At 35.0% G+C, this 17,081-nt stretch overlaps 1 non-coding gene across 1 annotated transcript; it reads right to left on the reverse strand.

Moving 5' to 3' along the window:
* Positions 1–710: 710 nt before the first annotated feature.
* On the reverse strand, positions 711–817 carry LOC139903459 (small nucleolar RNA R71). The gene has a single exon (XR_011778276.1). It is a non-coding gene; the product is annotated as a small nucleolar RNA R71 (small nucleolar RNA).
* Between the last annotated feature and the right edge of the window lie 16,264 nt (positions 818–17,081).

Here is a 17,081-nt window from a genome sequence, read left to right on the forward strand (position 1 = left end):
TTCAGTGAATGCACCGAGCAAAACGTTCACCACCTTTTATACGTTCACCACCTGTAACTCGATCAAGACATCTACCCAATATTGTCGCCGTTGATTTTTTTTTAGAATCGTCATCTAGTCGACCAAGTACTCCAATTCAAATTTCCGATAATTCATTTTTTGAACCCGACCTCACAATTGAGAATCCGGAGGATATTCAGGGACAATTCAGAGATCCTGAACCATTAATCTTTCCTCCGGAACCACCAATCATTCAAACAGAGATTGTAGAGGAACAACCCATTAAATCAGAATCCTCTAGTGATTCAGATTCAACAAATTCAATCATGGAAAATCTAGAACCTCTAAGTATGGAAGACCGAATGCGAGCTAAACGGACTGACCAAGGTCACGCAATTACTCAACCTGACATTAATGCGCCAGATTATGAAATCAAAGGACAAATCTTACACATGGTAACTAATCAATGCCAATTTAGTGGTGCGCCGAAGGAAGATCCAAATGAACATCTTCGCACCTTTAATAGGATCTGTACTCTATTTAAAATAAGAGAAGTGGAGGATGAACAGATATATCTCATGTTATTTCAATGGACTTTAAAGGGAGAAGCCAAAGATTGGTTAGAATCATTACCTGAAGGGGCGATTGATACATGGGATGTTTTAGTTGAAAAATTTCTTAAACAATTCTTTCCGGCATCTAAAGCCGTAAGACTTCAAGGAGAAATTGTTACGTTCACACAAAAGTCAAATGAAACTCTATATGAAGCATGGACAAGATTTGGAAAGTTATTGAGAGGATGTCCGCAACATGGTTTAGACACTTATCAAATAGTACAAATATTCTACCAAGGATGCGACATCACTACAAGAAAAGACATCGATATAGCAGCTGGTGGTTCCATTATGAAGAAAACCGCAACTGACGCTTACAAAATTATTGATAACACTGCTTCCCACTCACATGAGTGGCATCAAGAAAAAGATATCGTTAGATCATCTAAAGCAGCTATAGCCGATTCTAGCCGTGACTTTGATTTCATTTCTGCAAAGATAGATGCTGTCGAGAGACGAATGGAAAAGATGACTAAAGATATTCACTCAATACGAATTAGTTGTGAGCAGTGTGGAGGACCACATTTGACAAAAGATTGTCTCAGTATTGAACAAACAATGGAACAAAGAGAGAATGTTTCATACATGAACCAAAGGCCTGGAAATAATTATCAGAATAATTATCAACGACCGATCTACAATCAAAATCAGAATTATAACCGAAATGTTCCATACAACAATCAACAAGGTCCTAGCAATCAACAAGTATCCAATAATACTTACAACCAGCAAAGACTTATTTTTCAAAACAAAACACCACAAACCGATGATAAAAAGCCAAATTTAGAAGATATGATGTCAAAGCTAGTTGAATCTCAAACGCAGTTTTTCACATCTCAGAAACAAACCAATGAACAAAATGCTCAAGCATTTAGAAATCAACAAGCTTCTATTCAAAATTTGGAGCAAGAAGTAAGCAACCTAGCAAGGTTAATAGGTGAAAGAAAACCGGGAAGTCTACCTAGTGATACAAATGCTAACCCCCGGAATGAAACAGCTAAAGCCATTACCACAAGAAGTGGTATTACACTTAAACCACCTGAAATACCTGTAATCTCTGATGACGCTATTCCTACTCTACAAGAACCACAATCTGAGCAAGATAAGGAAACAGAACCGGTAGTTGAAAAGGTTATATGTTAAACCATATCAACCACCACTTCCTTACCCGAGTAAAATGAGAAAAGAGAGACTTGAAGCCGAGCAATCCAAATTCTTGGATATGTTTAAACAAATAAATGTTAATCTTCCTTTCATTGATGTGATTTCAGGAATGCCTAGATATGCTAAATTCTTGAAAGATCTAATCACAAATAGAAAGAAAATGGAAGAACTCTCAGCTATTACTATGAATGCTAATTGTTCTGCAGTACTGTTGAATAAGATACCAGAAAAACTCTCTGATCCAGGAAGTTTCACGATTCCATGTTTTCTGGGTAGTCTTAGTTCAATAGAAGCATTGGCAGACTTAGGTGCTAGTATAAATTTAATGCCGTATTCACTATACGCTAAACTAGACCTTGGAGAATTGAAACCAACACGAATAAGCATACAACTAGCCGATCGATCAGTAAAATATCCTAGAGGGATAATGGAAAACATGCTAGTTAAAGTTGGTACTTTAGTATTTCCAGTAGATTTTGTTATTCTGGACATGGAAGAAGATTCTCGAGTTCCTCTCATAGTAGGAAGACCATTCTTAAACACGGCTAAAGCAATAATAGACGTGTTCGGTAAGAAACTGACCCTAAGTATAGAGGACGAGAGTGTTACCTTTTCAATTGATAGAGCCATGCAACAACCGCAATCTGCAGATGATACATGTTATTATATTCAAACTATAGATTCACATGCAGAATTGTTAGAAGAATTTCCAGAATTACAAGGAACAGGAGAATGTTCTTTAGGAGAAGGAACTGAACCAATTGATGAAACTGAAATGTTAGCTACACTTATGGCTAATGGATATGAACCTACAACAGAAGAAATTCAAATGCTAAAAGAAGAAGACAGATATCGATATAAATCATCGATAGAAGAACCACCGAAATTAGAGTTAAAGCCACTTCCAAACCATTTGGAATACGCTTATTTACATGGTGAATCTGAATTACCTGTAATAATATCGTCTTCTCTTACTGAAAATAAAAAATCTCAACTCATTTATGTGCTAAAAGCTCATAAACCAGCTATTGCATGGAAGATTCATGATATTAAAGGCATAAGTCCTTCGTATTGCACACATAAAATCCTTATGGAAGAAGGTCATAAAACGTATGTGCAACGCCAACGAAGACTAAATCCTAATATGCAAGATGTTGTTAAGAAAGAAATTATTAAACTGCTTGATGCAGGTTTAATTTATCCAATCTCTGATAGTCCATGGGTAAGCCCAGTTCAATGCGTACCTAAGAAGGGTGGCATGACTGTCATTACAAATGAGAAAAATGAGCTTATTCCTACTAGGACTGTAACAGGATGGAGTGTTTGTATTGATTATAGAAAATTAAATGACGCCACCAGAAAAGATCACTTTCCCTTACCTTTCATTAATCAAATGTTGGAAAGATTAGCCGAAAATAGTTACTATTGTTTTCTTGATGGTTTTTCAGGAATACTTTCAAATTCCAATAGCACCCGAGGATCAAGAGAAAACCAAGTTCACGTGCCCTCATAGTACTTTTGCTTACAAACGCATGCCATTTGGACTTTGCAACGCCCCTGCAACCTTTCAAAGGTGCATGATGGCGATTTTTCACGACATGATAGAAGAATGCATGGAAGTTTTCATGGATGACTTTTCAATCTTCGGTGATACATTTGAATCATGTCTAGTTAATCTTGAATGAATGCTTATTAGATGCGAACAATCAAATCTAGTTCTTAATTGGAAGAAATGTCATTTCATGGTTAAAGAAGGCATCGTTCTTGGTCATAAAATTTTAAAGGAAGGAATTGAAGTGGATAGAGCTAAAGTAGATGTAATTGCTAAACTTCCACATCCCACCAATGTTAGAGGAGTTAGGAGTTTTCTAGGGCATGCCGATTTTTACCGACATTTCATAAAAGATTTTACTAAAATTGCCACTCCTATGAATAAACTCCTAGAAAAGGATGCTCCATTCATCTTTTCAGATGAATGCATCAAATCTTTTAATATTCTTAAAGAAAAACTCACTAATGCTCCGATCATGATAACTCCAAATTGGAATCTACCGTTTGAACTTATGTCCGATGCAAGTGATTTTGCAATGGGAGCCGTTTTAGGACAAAGGATTGAAAAATGATTTCAACCTATTTATTATGCTAGTAAAATGTTACAAGGAGCACAAACGAACTACACAACTACTGAAAAAGAACTCCTTGCTATTGTCTTTGTTTTTGACAAATTTCGTTCATATCTCGTTCTAGCTAAAACGGTGGTCTATACCGGCCATTCTGCTCTTAGATACCTATTTTCAAAACAAGATGCCAAACCACAATTAATTCGATGGATCTTACTCTTACAAGAGTTCGATATTGAAATCCGAGACAAAAAGGGAGCAGAAAATCTCGCCGCTGATCATATTTCTCGTCTTGAAAATCCCGAATTAGAAGTTCTAAATGAATCGGCTATACAAGATAACTTTCCTGATGAATATCTATTGAAGATAGATTATAATGAAATTTCATGGTTTGCAGATTATGCGAACTACTTAGTATGTGGATACCTTGAAAAAGGGTTGTCGTACCAAAAACGAAAGAAATTCTTTAGTGATATAAAACACTATTTCTGGGAAGATCCACATTTGTTTAAAAGTTGTCCCGATGGAATAATACGCCAATGTGTATTCGGAGATGAAGCTAGTCAAATCTTAAACCATTGTCACATAGGACCAACAGGAGGGCATTATGGGCCTCAGCTCATAGCAAGAAAAGTTTACGATACTGGATTCTATTGGCCTAAAATTTTCAAAGATGCACACCTTCTTTGCAAATCCTGTGATGCATGTCAAAGGGCCAGAAAAATAAGTCAACGTGATGAAATGCCACAAAATGTCATTCAAGTATGTGAAGTATTTGACGTTTGGGGTATTGACTTTATGGGTCCATTTCCAAAATCTCATAATAATCTCTACATTCTCGTTGCCATTGATTATGTATCTAAATGGGCGGAAGCATAAGCTCTCCCAACTAATGATGCACGAGTTGTAGTCAACTTTTTAAAACGTCTTTTTGCTAGGTTTGGAACACCGAAAGCTTTAATAAGTGATCGGGGTACTCATTTTTGTAATAATCAACTTGAGAAAGTTCTCAAAAGATATGGAGTAACTCATAAAATCTCAACCGCTTATCATCCACAAACAAGTGGACAAGTTGAAAATACAAACCGAGCATTAAAACGTATTCTAGAGAAAACCGTAGGATCAAATCTGAAGGAATGGTCCATGAAATTGGAGGATGCACTCTGGGCTTTTAGAACAGCCTACAAAACTTCAATTGGAACCACACCTTTCAGACTCGTTTATGGAAAAGCATGTCATCTTCCAGTAGAAATTGAACATAAAGCATTTTGGGCTTTGAAGACATGTAATCTTGATTTACATGAAGCTAGACGTCTACGGTTAAGCCAACTAAACGAATTAGAAAAATTAAGACATGAAGCATATGAAAATTCGTTAATCTATAAAGAAAGAACGAAGAAATGGCATGATAAAAGAATCAAAAGTTTAAAAGAATTTAAAGAAGGAGACATAGTTCTTCTTTTCAATTCACCATTCAAGCTATTTCCAGGAAAATTGAAATCAAGATGGTCTGGACCATTCATAGTCAAAAGAGTTTTCCCGTACGGAACTGTAGAATTAATAAATTCAAATGGAGTTGAATTTAAAGTTAATGGTCACGGAGTTAAACATTACATAGATAATCTAATGGAAGTTGAAGATGAAGTTAATTACAATTTCGACACCACAGCTAACTAAGTGTGGGAAGGTTCGAATCTTTTTAGGGTAATATATATTTTTGTTAGAGTTAGATATTCTGTTTTCATGTAGTTTCCGAGAATGGAATCCGAATGGTCTTTCCCTAGCAGACCCTAAAGAACTAGTCTTCTCCCCCCATTCTGAATTTTTATTTTTTTAGGTTTTACGAGATGAAGAATTCCTTTGATCTGAACCATGGTCTAATGCTACATGCTTTGATTATTAAACGTAATAATGACACACTCCCGAGTGACCTGGTGTCAGTAATAAGAAGCAGATGTGATGAAGTAAGGAAAGAACTCAGAAAAGATCATCATAACATACATTTTGGTAAAGGAAAATCAAAATCCGCAACAAAAAGAAGAGCACGACACCTTGATAGATGTTACAAATGCGGAAAATGGTCACACGAAGGTAAATGTTCAAATAATCAAACATATTCAAATACCGAATTTGTTACTCTATGCAGAGAAGGACCGTTTATATGTTTAGAAGAAAAGATATTGAAGATTCGAGATTATGCTTACGTAGCTATGGAGAACCAAATCACACGACTCTCCTATGAATCGGCTAAAGCAGGTCTCTGAGAATTCTTTCTCACCAGAAGTATGTACAGTTTTTATTTTTTATTTATTGCTTTTAACCTTTTGATAATAAACGCTGAATCATTCGCTATAAAGTATTAAATTGGTATTCAATAAAATTAGGTATGCGTAACCGAAATTATTGATATCATACAAAAATTTATTACATCACTGCAAAATTTACCGTTTATTCTTAAGGTATGAATATCTTTAATCAATCAACCCAAAATATTTCAGAAATTCGTCAGGAGTAAAACTAGGTTATGGAACCGAAATTACTTTACTAAAAAGAGGGGCGTATATTTTTGATAATATTTGATTGATTAAAGTGGGATAAAAGACCAAAAAGATTTTTAATTTTATTTTTACTTTGTTTTTAAAATTAATATTAAATTATTGTTGTAAACTTTTTAAAAATCAATATATTTAAGTTTGTAAATATTTGAAATATTAATATTTTTAAAATAAGTTTGTATGTATAAAAACAAAAATATAATATAAGTTTGGTGAGAATTTTTATAATATGAATTTTTTATTTTATGCATTTTAAATTTAAGTTTGGTGTGAATTTAAAAACAAAAATTTACTTTATTTCACTAAGTTAAAAGTTTGATTTTTAAAATTCGTCGTGAGTTGAAAACTAGGTCGTTGAACCGAAATTGCTTTACCCGAGGGAGGGACGAGAAATTTTATTATCATTATTTTTAATCTTATTGAATTAAAGTATGCCAAAAACAATAAATAAAAAAAACTAAAAATCTTTGCTTTTAAAACAAACGCCAATATGTTTGGAAACTTTGGTAAAATTTAATCAATTTCTACGATAATCACCCTCAATAATTTAAATTGTTACTGATTTCTTGCAAATGAGGGCTGTAACGACCCTGACTTTTCCATCTTTAATTAATAATGGTTATTATTAATACTTGTGATTTAACGAATGTATATGATTACATTTACTCGTTACCGTGATTAATCATACATGACTTTTGAATGCCCGAAACGTCTTTGTGACACACGTACATTACACGAATAATATTTTTGAATATTATTTACATTCATGATTAAGTTTTATTAATCATTTTAATTAACTAAGGTTATTAGTTACTTACTTGGGCTTTTATTGGATTGTTATTTATTTGGACTTGGGCTTATTTATTTAACTTGTTATTTACATGCATACTTGGGCTTATAAGCCCACCCTACATCTTATATGGACTAGTTAGCCCATTTTGTCATGCAAGTATTACTTACAAGTTTAACTAGATGGTTTAAGTGTTAATGGAATCTAGTTGCACACCTTTCCCATGTAAACACCCATATTAACCAACTTTTGAAGGCTTTTCATGCATGTATCTTGTGGACAAACTTCTCCCCCCTCCCCTTTGAAATGCCGTAGGTTTTGGGGTAGCACAAGGGAGAGTTTAAATTTATTTTTTTTACTTACACTCTTGTATTATCTCTTTCCATCTCACACACTTCATTTTATCACTTTACTTTCTCTCATTTTTCTCTCCTTTTTCTCTCTAATTTTGGTGAGTTCTTTCAAGTCTTTCTCTTCTTCTTTTTTCCTTGTCACAACTGAAACTTACATGCATCTTCATCATCATTCTTTGTTTGTTATTGATTACTTAAAGTTGTTGATGATTTCTTACATGTTTCAAGAATCAAACTCTTTAGTTTGATTCTTCATATCATCTTGTTCTTACAAGACATACAAGACATAAACTGTCTAGTTTATGATCTACACTTAACACTTGCTTAAAGAATCAAATTTCATGTGTTGAAAGCATACTTGTAATTCATGTTAGTAGACTTTAAAGTTTACTTTCTTAAAGATCAAGACTTAGGCTTGAATCTTTAAAGTATGAAACCCATGAACTTATTAACTTGTTTACTTAGTTTATTTCTTTATATTATGCACTTTAATTTCATGTTTGTTGGTTTAAATGGTCAAGTATTACAAGTTAGTCTTGATCTCATACTTTCTTGAACTAAAATTTACTTTAAAAGTTCAAGAACATGTAAGTAAGCTTTCTTTAATTATAACTTGGTACACTTATGTTAGATCTAGACTTATGGGTCTAGGATCTTCAAGATCTAACTAAGAACTATGTTCTACAACTTAAGATCTTGATTTTATAAGTTTATTTTCAAGTTGTAACTTAATATTACTTTTATAGTTCATGTATGTGTTAAATCTAAGACCTTGATGTAACTTTGGTTCATCAAAACACTTGCAACACTTAATTGAGTTGTGCTAATTATCTTAGACTTACACTTGGGTTATGATGGTCAAAACTTGGTAAAGATGATTTAAACACATCAACGAGTTGTACACTTGAAGCTATATGCATCAAGGATGAGAATCGTGATAAGCATCAAGTACCAAGAAACCCCGGAACCTAATGTTTTACTGTTTCTGGGTCTGACTAGTACGACCTGGGCTACTGTAATTATGATTTTCAGATAGCTCTGTTCGAGTAGATAACTTTTCATATAGGACTCGTCTTAATCCGAGTTACGGTTTAGGATTTATGGCCCTCCGATCGTCACTATGTCCATTTAACGTTGTGCTTAAATTCTGACCTACTCGCACTTAGACCTTCGCCACGGTCAAACGAAGACGAGTTTGCTTCTGTAATTTTTACCATAACTAAAGAACTCATATACGGAGCCATGGCCACTGGTCTCACCTTATTTCAGTAGGTATTGAGACCGTGGTGACTGACCGAAGTCAGCCTTTGTTTTAAACTTCTTTCATGAATGATGATGACCCTTAAGACCTTATTCACATATTTTTAAATCTATTCGGACGATTTACTGACTTAGTACTATTTGACTTAGGTTGAGGACTTTCCGGACCTACACACTTGCTTTTTCCAGAGTCATACTTTTCGCTACTTGATCATTGTGAGTTATAGCATTCCCTTTTTACTTTAAATTATTTTGGGAACTGAGAATACATGCGGATTTTATGTTTTACATACTAGGCACGAGTACTTAAACTTATATATGTGTGGATTATACAACGGCATAAACATCCCCTTTAGCTCGGTAACGTTTAATCATTGGTTTTTGAACCGTGAACGCGAATCTTAGATATGGATCCATAGGGTTTGACATCCCCACTCGGGCTAGTCGCGCTAGCAGTCAACGAGTGTTTAATACTTCGTAAACATACACACTTGCCAAGTGTACTTTCAGGGGGTGATATATTATTAAACATTAAGTTAGTTACCGAGTGCCCACGGTTGAGCATATACTTAAACATACTGATTTGGATTACTGTTTTGAAACGCTCTTTGTAGCACTGAAATCTCGTGGCCTACCTTACATTACTGTTATACTTAAACTATAGCTCACCAACATTCGTGTTGACGTTTTAAAGCATGTTTTTCTCAGGTGCTTAAGGTTTGCTTGCTTCCGCTGTGTACTAGTCTTGCTGTAGACACCCGCTGCTTTAGAGATGTCACTGCATGAACGTTTACTTGCATTCAAACATTACTACTTTTGAACTATGATTTGTAATGAACTTAGGGTCACGTACTATTACCTATCGCTTCTGTTCATTGAAGCATACTTTTGATGTAAAACATTTGACGTTAGTTATGATGTCACCTTTTATCATAAATGCAAACTTGTTTTGAAAACGCATATAGTGTTTGACCTTGTAATGATCCTCTTGATGATGGTCCGTACATGTTGATTTAGTACGGGGCATCACATTTGGTATCAGAGCATTGGTTGTAGGGAATTAGGTTGCATTAGTGAGTCTAAGACCGACCCAAGTAGGATTCACTAATAGGACTAATCTACAACTTGCTAGTTTACTTGTTTCCGCTGAACTTACTGCATGCTGCTGCTTGCTTGCTTTTACTGCTATATATCGTATACTGCTACATGTATACACTACTGCATGATGTTATCCGCTTTCGATTGCATGCTACCGTGTTATACTACTGCATGCCACTGCTTACTTCTACTGCTGTATGAACTTACTGCATGCTATCGTTTTCTTTTACTGCCATGTAAACTCGCTGTATGCTTTTGCTTACTCTCGCTACTGCATGCTACTATCTGCCTTTAACATGTTACTTCGGCATGATACTGTTACTATTGCCATGCTACGTGCTGCTGTAAACGATCTAGGCGGCTGTAGTTGATATGCCCGATTACACTCTTGCTACATGCCTACTATTCGCTATACCGACTTGGAGAACTTATCCTACCCAGTTCAGATATTTTCCTGAACTACCTTCCCACTCGTCTAACCCTAAGAACTAGTAGTGTCATCCACCTATTACTACTGCTCTACCGTTCCAGAAATCGAAACATTACTTCACGCAATCTAGAAGATTGTTCAGTTGACACGTACCCTGTACGCTTTCATGACCATCACTTAACTCTTTCATTCTTCACTACTGCTTGACGATCTAACGACACCTCTGGACTTAGGTCCCTAACACTCCTGGACATTTGGAGAAGTCAGGAGGACATCTCTTTTCACTAGGTCATAGTATCTTCTACTGATGCTCAAACACATAGTATTACTACTTGCTACACGTACAACCCGACGCGAGACCCGGATTGAATATCTAGAAGGAACCTAACAACGTTACCTGAATTCAAACCTTTAAAGAAATTTTGGGACATATAGGCATTAATACATGATCTACGGAACCTACGCACCCACATCGAGAAACTGTGAGATTAGTTATGTCGATACTGTTTTGAGATGGCATAGATAAAGCACCGTTAGATGAAATTGTGTATAATTGGAAGTGATCACGTTACATTGACCATATGGAATGGTATTGGAATGAACGCACGATTTAGTACAATATAATGACGCCAGGCCAGCTTGATTATATTGAAGTAAATCATGCAGAAGTTCCAATGTTACTACATGAGGAATATGGGGTGATCCAGGGAAAATTTTGTTAGGAATCACTTGAGCATACACATTGTAGCCTATTAAAGGTAGGGAAAGAATAACCACGTAGCCAAGATACTGTACAAGAGGGGCATTGATTGCAGAATTGATAACCCAAAATTTTGCTGTAGATATCGACACCCTGGACATTTAAGGAAAAAGTTCTCACATAGGAAAAACTTTAAAATTTCCTGCGGTAAAGCAATCGTTATGGAGACTTGCATGGATCCTGATTTTAGTTAGGGTACGTTTCATCACAATGTTTTATTATCTCAAGGCTGTTTAATATTGGAGCGATAGAAACCTTATATCTAAGAACCTTAGTGCTACGACTAATAAGCCATTAACAACCATGAGGGTTAAGTATTCTATAGGGCAAGCAAATGGTAAGCTGAGGAAGATAGAGGAATAATTTAAGGTAGTACTTTAAGATTAACAGGTGAGTCATTTGGAAATGACCTCATATTAACCAAACTTGGGAGTTTTAATGTAGTAGTTGAAAAGGATTAGTTACCTACACACAGGCATATGTTATTTGAGAAGATTGACACAATTTTCACGGCAGTATAATAAGATTGGATGCAATAGTTGGGATGAACTTTAAGATTGACCTAATACTTATCAAGTTAGGAAGCTTTGATGAAATAGTTTGAACGAACTGACTTTCAAGGATGAAAGCGGAATTCATTTATAATGAGGAGAAATTATTCGTATACCTCGCAAGAATGGTGAAACTATTATGGGAAGAGATGTAGCCTGAAAATTGAACCTTATTAGTTACATGACAACAAGCCGAAATCCCACAATGGAAATGGGAAGAAATTCATCACTAAACTACCAAAGACGATAAGGCGGTTAGGACATCATCTGGGTTATTATTGAACATCTCGCCAAATCTGCTCACTTTCTACCCGCAAGAGAAACCGATACAATGGATAAACTTGCACAATGATACTTAAAGGAAATTGTATTCCGTCACTTCACTAGTTCAAACTCTATATTAAAGATTACCCAAGAATCTCATTTGATACTCATTCTTACGCAACTCTAAATCCTAACTTATTACTAGGAATTTCTTATTCAATGATAACCACAACATCATCCTTCTTACCTCGATATCCGTTATACCAGTTTGAAATTTTCCTAAAATCAATGAGTGGTTAACTCTCATCCTCATACTCTTCCAATCGTATCTCACTTATAAGCAACAACTTCACACTTAAGCATTTTTTTGGTCAAAAGACTTATACCCTACTAATAGTCGCCAATCACATATAAATTCAATGGTTTTCATTACCTCAAATATCACTCGAAATTTTCAAAATTCTTTTACTCGATTCTCATCAATCTTTTCCAACTTGTAACCTCAGAAATATGAAAATTTTATTTTCCAAAATTTTATACACATTATGTTACTGTGCTATCCACTCAAAGCTTTATAAAAGTAAATTATTTTGTTTGCCATTCATGCAAATTTTTGAAATCGTACCCGTTATATAAAATGAAGTAAATGATTACTTATTTTTGACAAGTACATATGAAACTTTACTTTCACTTTTACAAATCAAATCTTTCATTCAAAAGATATTATGCTTTGAACAGTACGTGTTGTACATAACCCTAATTTACTAAGAACTTCGTTTCTTCTCTTACCTTGTCACCATAAACAATTTCTATAAAACTTTCGTTGCTTATTATATAAAACTTTTCGTGTTATTCGTATCCAAGTCATCATAAAGGCTTTATAACCGTCGAAATCGAGAGATTCATGCGTATGTGATAAGGGCACTGACTACCACGTCATGCAAGGCCTTCGGGCATCCGTTAACACTTAAACCATTCAAAACTATTGCGTTATCCCATGGACTTATTTCACCACACCGGTTGGAACAATGCTCTTTCTTACATAGCTTTAAGCCCTGACTCATTCCAAGGGATTCTCATTTAGTGATATTAATACCATCGTTACTCCGACTTCAATACTAGTCATAACCTGTTTGGCACTTTGTAAATTCAGGAAGCAATTAACTTCTCATCCTCGTGCTCTATCCTTCGTACCTCACTTTTTTTTAGCAACGGCTTCGCACGTGAATATTTTTGGCCCAGAGACTTGTGTTCTGATAATTACCAAAACTACATTTATGTCATTAGTTTTCATTACCTAGTAACCGGTCACCTGATGATTCAAAGCTTTTCCACTCAAAATTTTTTTTTTTCAACTCGTGACCTTTGAAATACGAAAAACTATGTTTATCAAAATTTTTACCTGTTGTTTATTTGTACGGTCCTCACGAGATTTAGAAGCTTTTCCGTCACCTATATGATTTATAAAATCATACATACATAAATTTATACTTACTTATTTTGATACTAAGTTATATCTTCAAATTATTTAAAAAAAAAAAACGCTCCTTTACCGAATTATTCAACTTAAGTCAAATAGTTTTGTGCAAAATAGTACACGTTGTATCTACTTCTAAATTTACCAGGAACTTCGCTCCGTTTACATTATCACAACAAACGGTTAAAGGTATTGTTTTTCAAAACTCCCTTAGTTGATTTTATTAAAGATTTTCATATTAGACTACACCATGTATGGATCACACTTTTTCTCGCCCTCTGTTAGAGATGAAACTTACTATTAAGATCTTTGTTAAAACTCTTGAGCCAATTTGGATGGCGGTTTTATAAAAATTTGTTAGAGAATCTTTACACCCATAAAATGTTCTTTTAAAAGCTAGATATGACAAAAACGCGGGCCGATAAATCAGTTTTCTGAGGTACACTCATTGGTCACCCTATTGTAGGAAAGGTACTAAGTGGGTTACTGTTCCCAATACTTCACGGCAAATCACAACACCCTCGTAAACATCATCTCTATGAATCAGTATGTTGAGATACATGAATCATTTTGGAGATTCTTTTCACCCGGAGTAAGCCATTCTCTAGGACCAAGAGTTCACGTATCTTCTCATCCGCTCGTCCCCTTAAGTACACAGATAAATTCAGAACAAACCGCTCGAAGAGTTCACTCTCGTTCAAAGACCACACCTTTCGTGCGACTTTCTTTCGGAAATGTAATATAAGATACTTTGAGAACCTATGAATCTTGTTATCCCTTGGGAGGGGACTGCTTAAAACATCTACGATACTGATGTGGTTACTCTACACATTCCTTCCTTCATTGGTTGCAACTGTATGTTGCTCTAGTTAACGTTAACCCTAACTTCAACATGTAACTGAAAGGATGAAGTTACATTACGGAACTGTGCTTTCATTTCATCTAAGGATAAGTTCACCTACATCGTGGTGAGATGGGTGATACCCTTCATTTTCCGTTCCGACCGTCCTGAAGACACTGTAAATAATTATGGCATTCAAGCCCGGTTGGTCACTTTCAGCTAAAATTTCAACTCATTTATTCAAATGAAACGTTCCTATATATCGGGTTCCATATGCCTATGGCCTCCTTTCGAAATCAAGGGGTTTTGTAAAATCCGTGGCTAACACTACCCAGATATCAAATTGCATGGTTGTGATCACCATGTTTTCCATTCTACCTGTCAGCTTTATATTACGACATGAGCGCTCGATGTTTTAGACGAGCTTAGAAATATTCAGGATGCATTTCACGCATCCAGCTTACTGAAGGTGCCTGTAAGGCTAAACACACCATCTTTCCTTTTGTGGATATACATTCAGATGACATACTCTTGTTAATCAGAAACGAAATCAATTTGGTGACCTCTTAGGACAAGAGGCTTAATTAACGGCATATACCTATTCTCACTTTCATACGCCGAAGTACCTTTCAAGGTAGATAACTTACTTCTGAGCCCACGAGTCTCATGGAACTTTGATACGCCCTTCTTATTCGAATACGGCACCATTGTTTGGTTACTCCTTAAAATTTCGGGACGAAATTTTCTTTAACAGGTGGGTAATGTAACGACCCTGACTTTTCCATCTTTAATTAATAATGGTTATTATTAATACTTGTGATTTAACGAATGTATATGATTACATTTACTCGTTACCGTGATTAATCATACATGACTTTTGAATGCCCGAAACGTCTTTGTGACACACGTACATTACACGAATAATATTTTTGAATATTATTTACATTCATGATTAAGTTTTATTAATCATTTTAATTAACTAAGGTTATTAGTTAATTACTTGGGCTTTTATTGGATTGTTATTTATTTGGACTTGGGCTTATTTATTTAACTTGTTATTTACATACATACTTGGGCTTATAAGCCCACCCTACATCTTATATGGACTAGTTAGCCCATTTTGTCATGCAAGTATTACTTACAAGTTTAACTAGATGGTTTAAGTGTTAATGGAATCTAGTTGCACACCTTTCCCATGTAAACACCCATATTAACCAACTTTTGAAGGCTTTTCATGCATGTATCTTGTGGACAAACTTCTCCCCCCCCCCCCTTTGAAATGCCGTAGGTTTTGGGGTAGCACAAGGGAGAGTTTAAATTTTTTTTTTTTTACTTACACTCTTGTATTATCTCTTTCCATCTCACACACTTCATTTTATCACTTTACTTTCTCTCATTTTTCTCTCCTTTTTCTCTCTAATTTTGGTGAGTTCTTTTAAGTCTTTCTCTTCTTCTTTTTTCCTTGTCACAACCGAAACTTACATGCATCTTCATCATCATTCTTTGTTTGTTATTGATTACTTAAAGTTGTTGATGATTTCTTACATGTTTCAAGAATCAAACTCTTTAGTTTGATTCTTCATATCATCTTGTTCTTACAAGACATACAAGACATAAACTTTCTAGTTTATGATCTACACTTAACACTTTCTTAAAGAATCAAAGTTCATGTGTTGAAAGCATACTTGTAATTCACGTTAGTAGACTTTAAAGTTTACTTTCTTAAAGATCAAGACTTAGGCTTGAATCTTTAAAGTATGAAACCCATGAACTTATTAACTTGTTTACTTAGTTTATTTCTTTATATTATGCACTTTAATTTCATGTTTGTTGGTTTAAATGGTCAAGTATTACAAGTTAGTCTTGATCTCATACTTTCTTGAACTAAAATTTACTTTAAAAGTTCAAGAATATGTAAGTAAGCTTTCTTTAATTATAACTTGGTACACTTATGTTAGATCTAGACTTATGGGTCTAGGATCTTCAAGATCTAACTAAGAACTATGTTCTACAACTTAAGATCTTGATTTTATAAGTTTATTTTCAAGTTGTAACTTAATATTACTTTTATAGTTCATGTATGTGTTAAATCTAAGACCTTGATGTAACTTTGGTTCATCAAATCACTTGCAACACTTAATTGAGTTGTGCTACTTATCTTAGACTTACACTTGGGTTATGATGGTCAAAACTTGGTAAAGATGATGTAAACACATCAACGAGTTGTACACTTGAAGCTATATGCATCAAGGATGAGAATCGTGATAAGCATCGAGTACCAAGAAACCCCGGAACCTACTGTTTTACTGTTTCTGGGTCTGATCAGTACGACCTGGGCTACTGTAATTATGATTTTCAGATAGCTCTATTTGAGTAGATAACTTTTCATATAGGACTCATCTTAATCCGAGTTACGGTTTAGGATTTATGGCCCTCCGATCGTCACTATGTCCATTTAACGTTGTGCTGAAAATTCTGACCTACTCGCACTTAGACCGTCGCCACAGTCAAACGAAGACGAGTTTGCTTCTGTAATTTTTACCACAACTAAAGGACTCATATACGGAGCCATGGCCACTGGTCTAACCTTATTTTAGTAGGTATTGAGACCGTGGTGACTGACCGAATTCAGCCTTTGTTTTAAACTTCTTTCATGAATGATGATGACCCTTAAGACCTTATTCACATATTTTTAAATCTATTCGAACGATTTACTGACTTAGTACTATTTGACTTAGGTTGAGGACTTTCCGGACCTACACGCTTGCTTTTTCCCGAGTCATACTTTACCGCTACTTGATCAT

Source organism: Rutidosis leptorrhynchoides, chromosome 3 (assembly GCF_046630445.1).
Source record: "Rutidosis leptorrhynchoides isolate AG116_Rl617_1_P2 chromosome 3, CSIRO_AGI_Rlap_v1, whole genome shotgun sequence".
Lineage (NCBI taxonomy): Eukaryota > Viridiplantae > Streptophyta > Magnoliopsida > Asterales > Asteraceae > Rutidosis > Rutidosis leptorrhynchoides.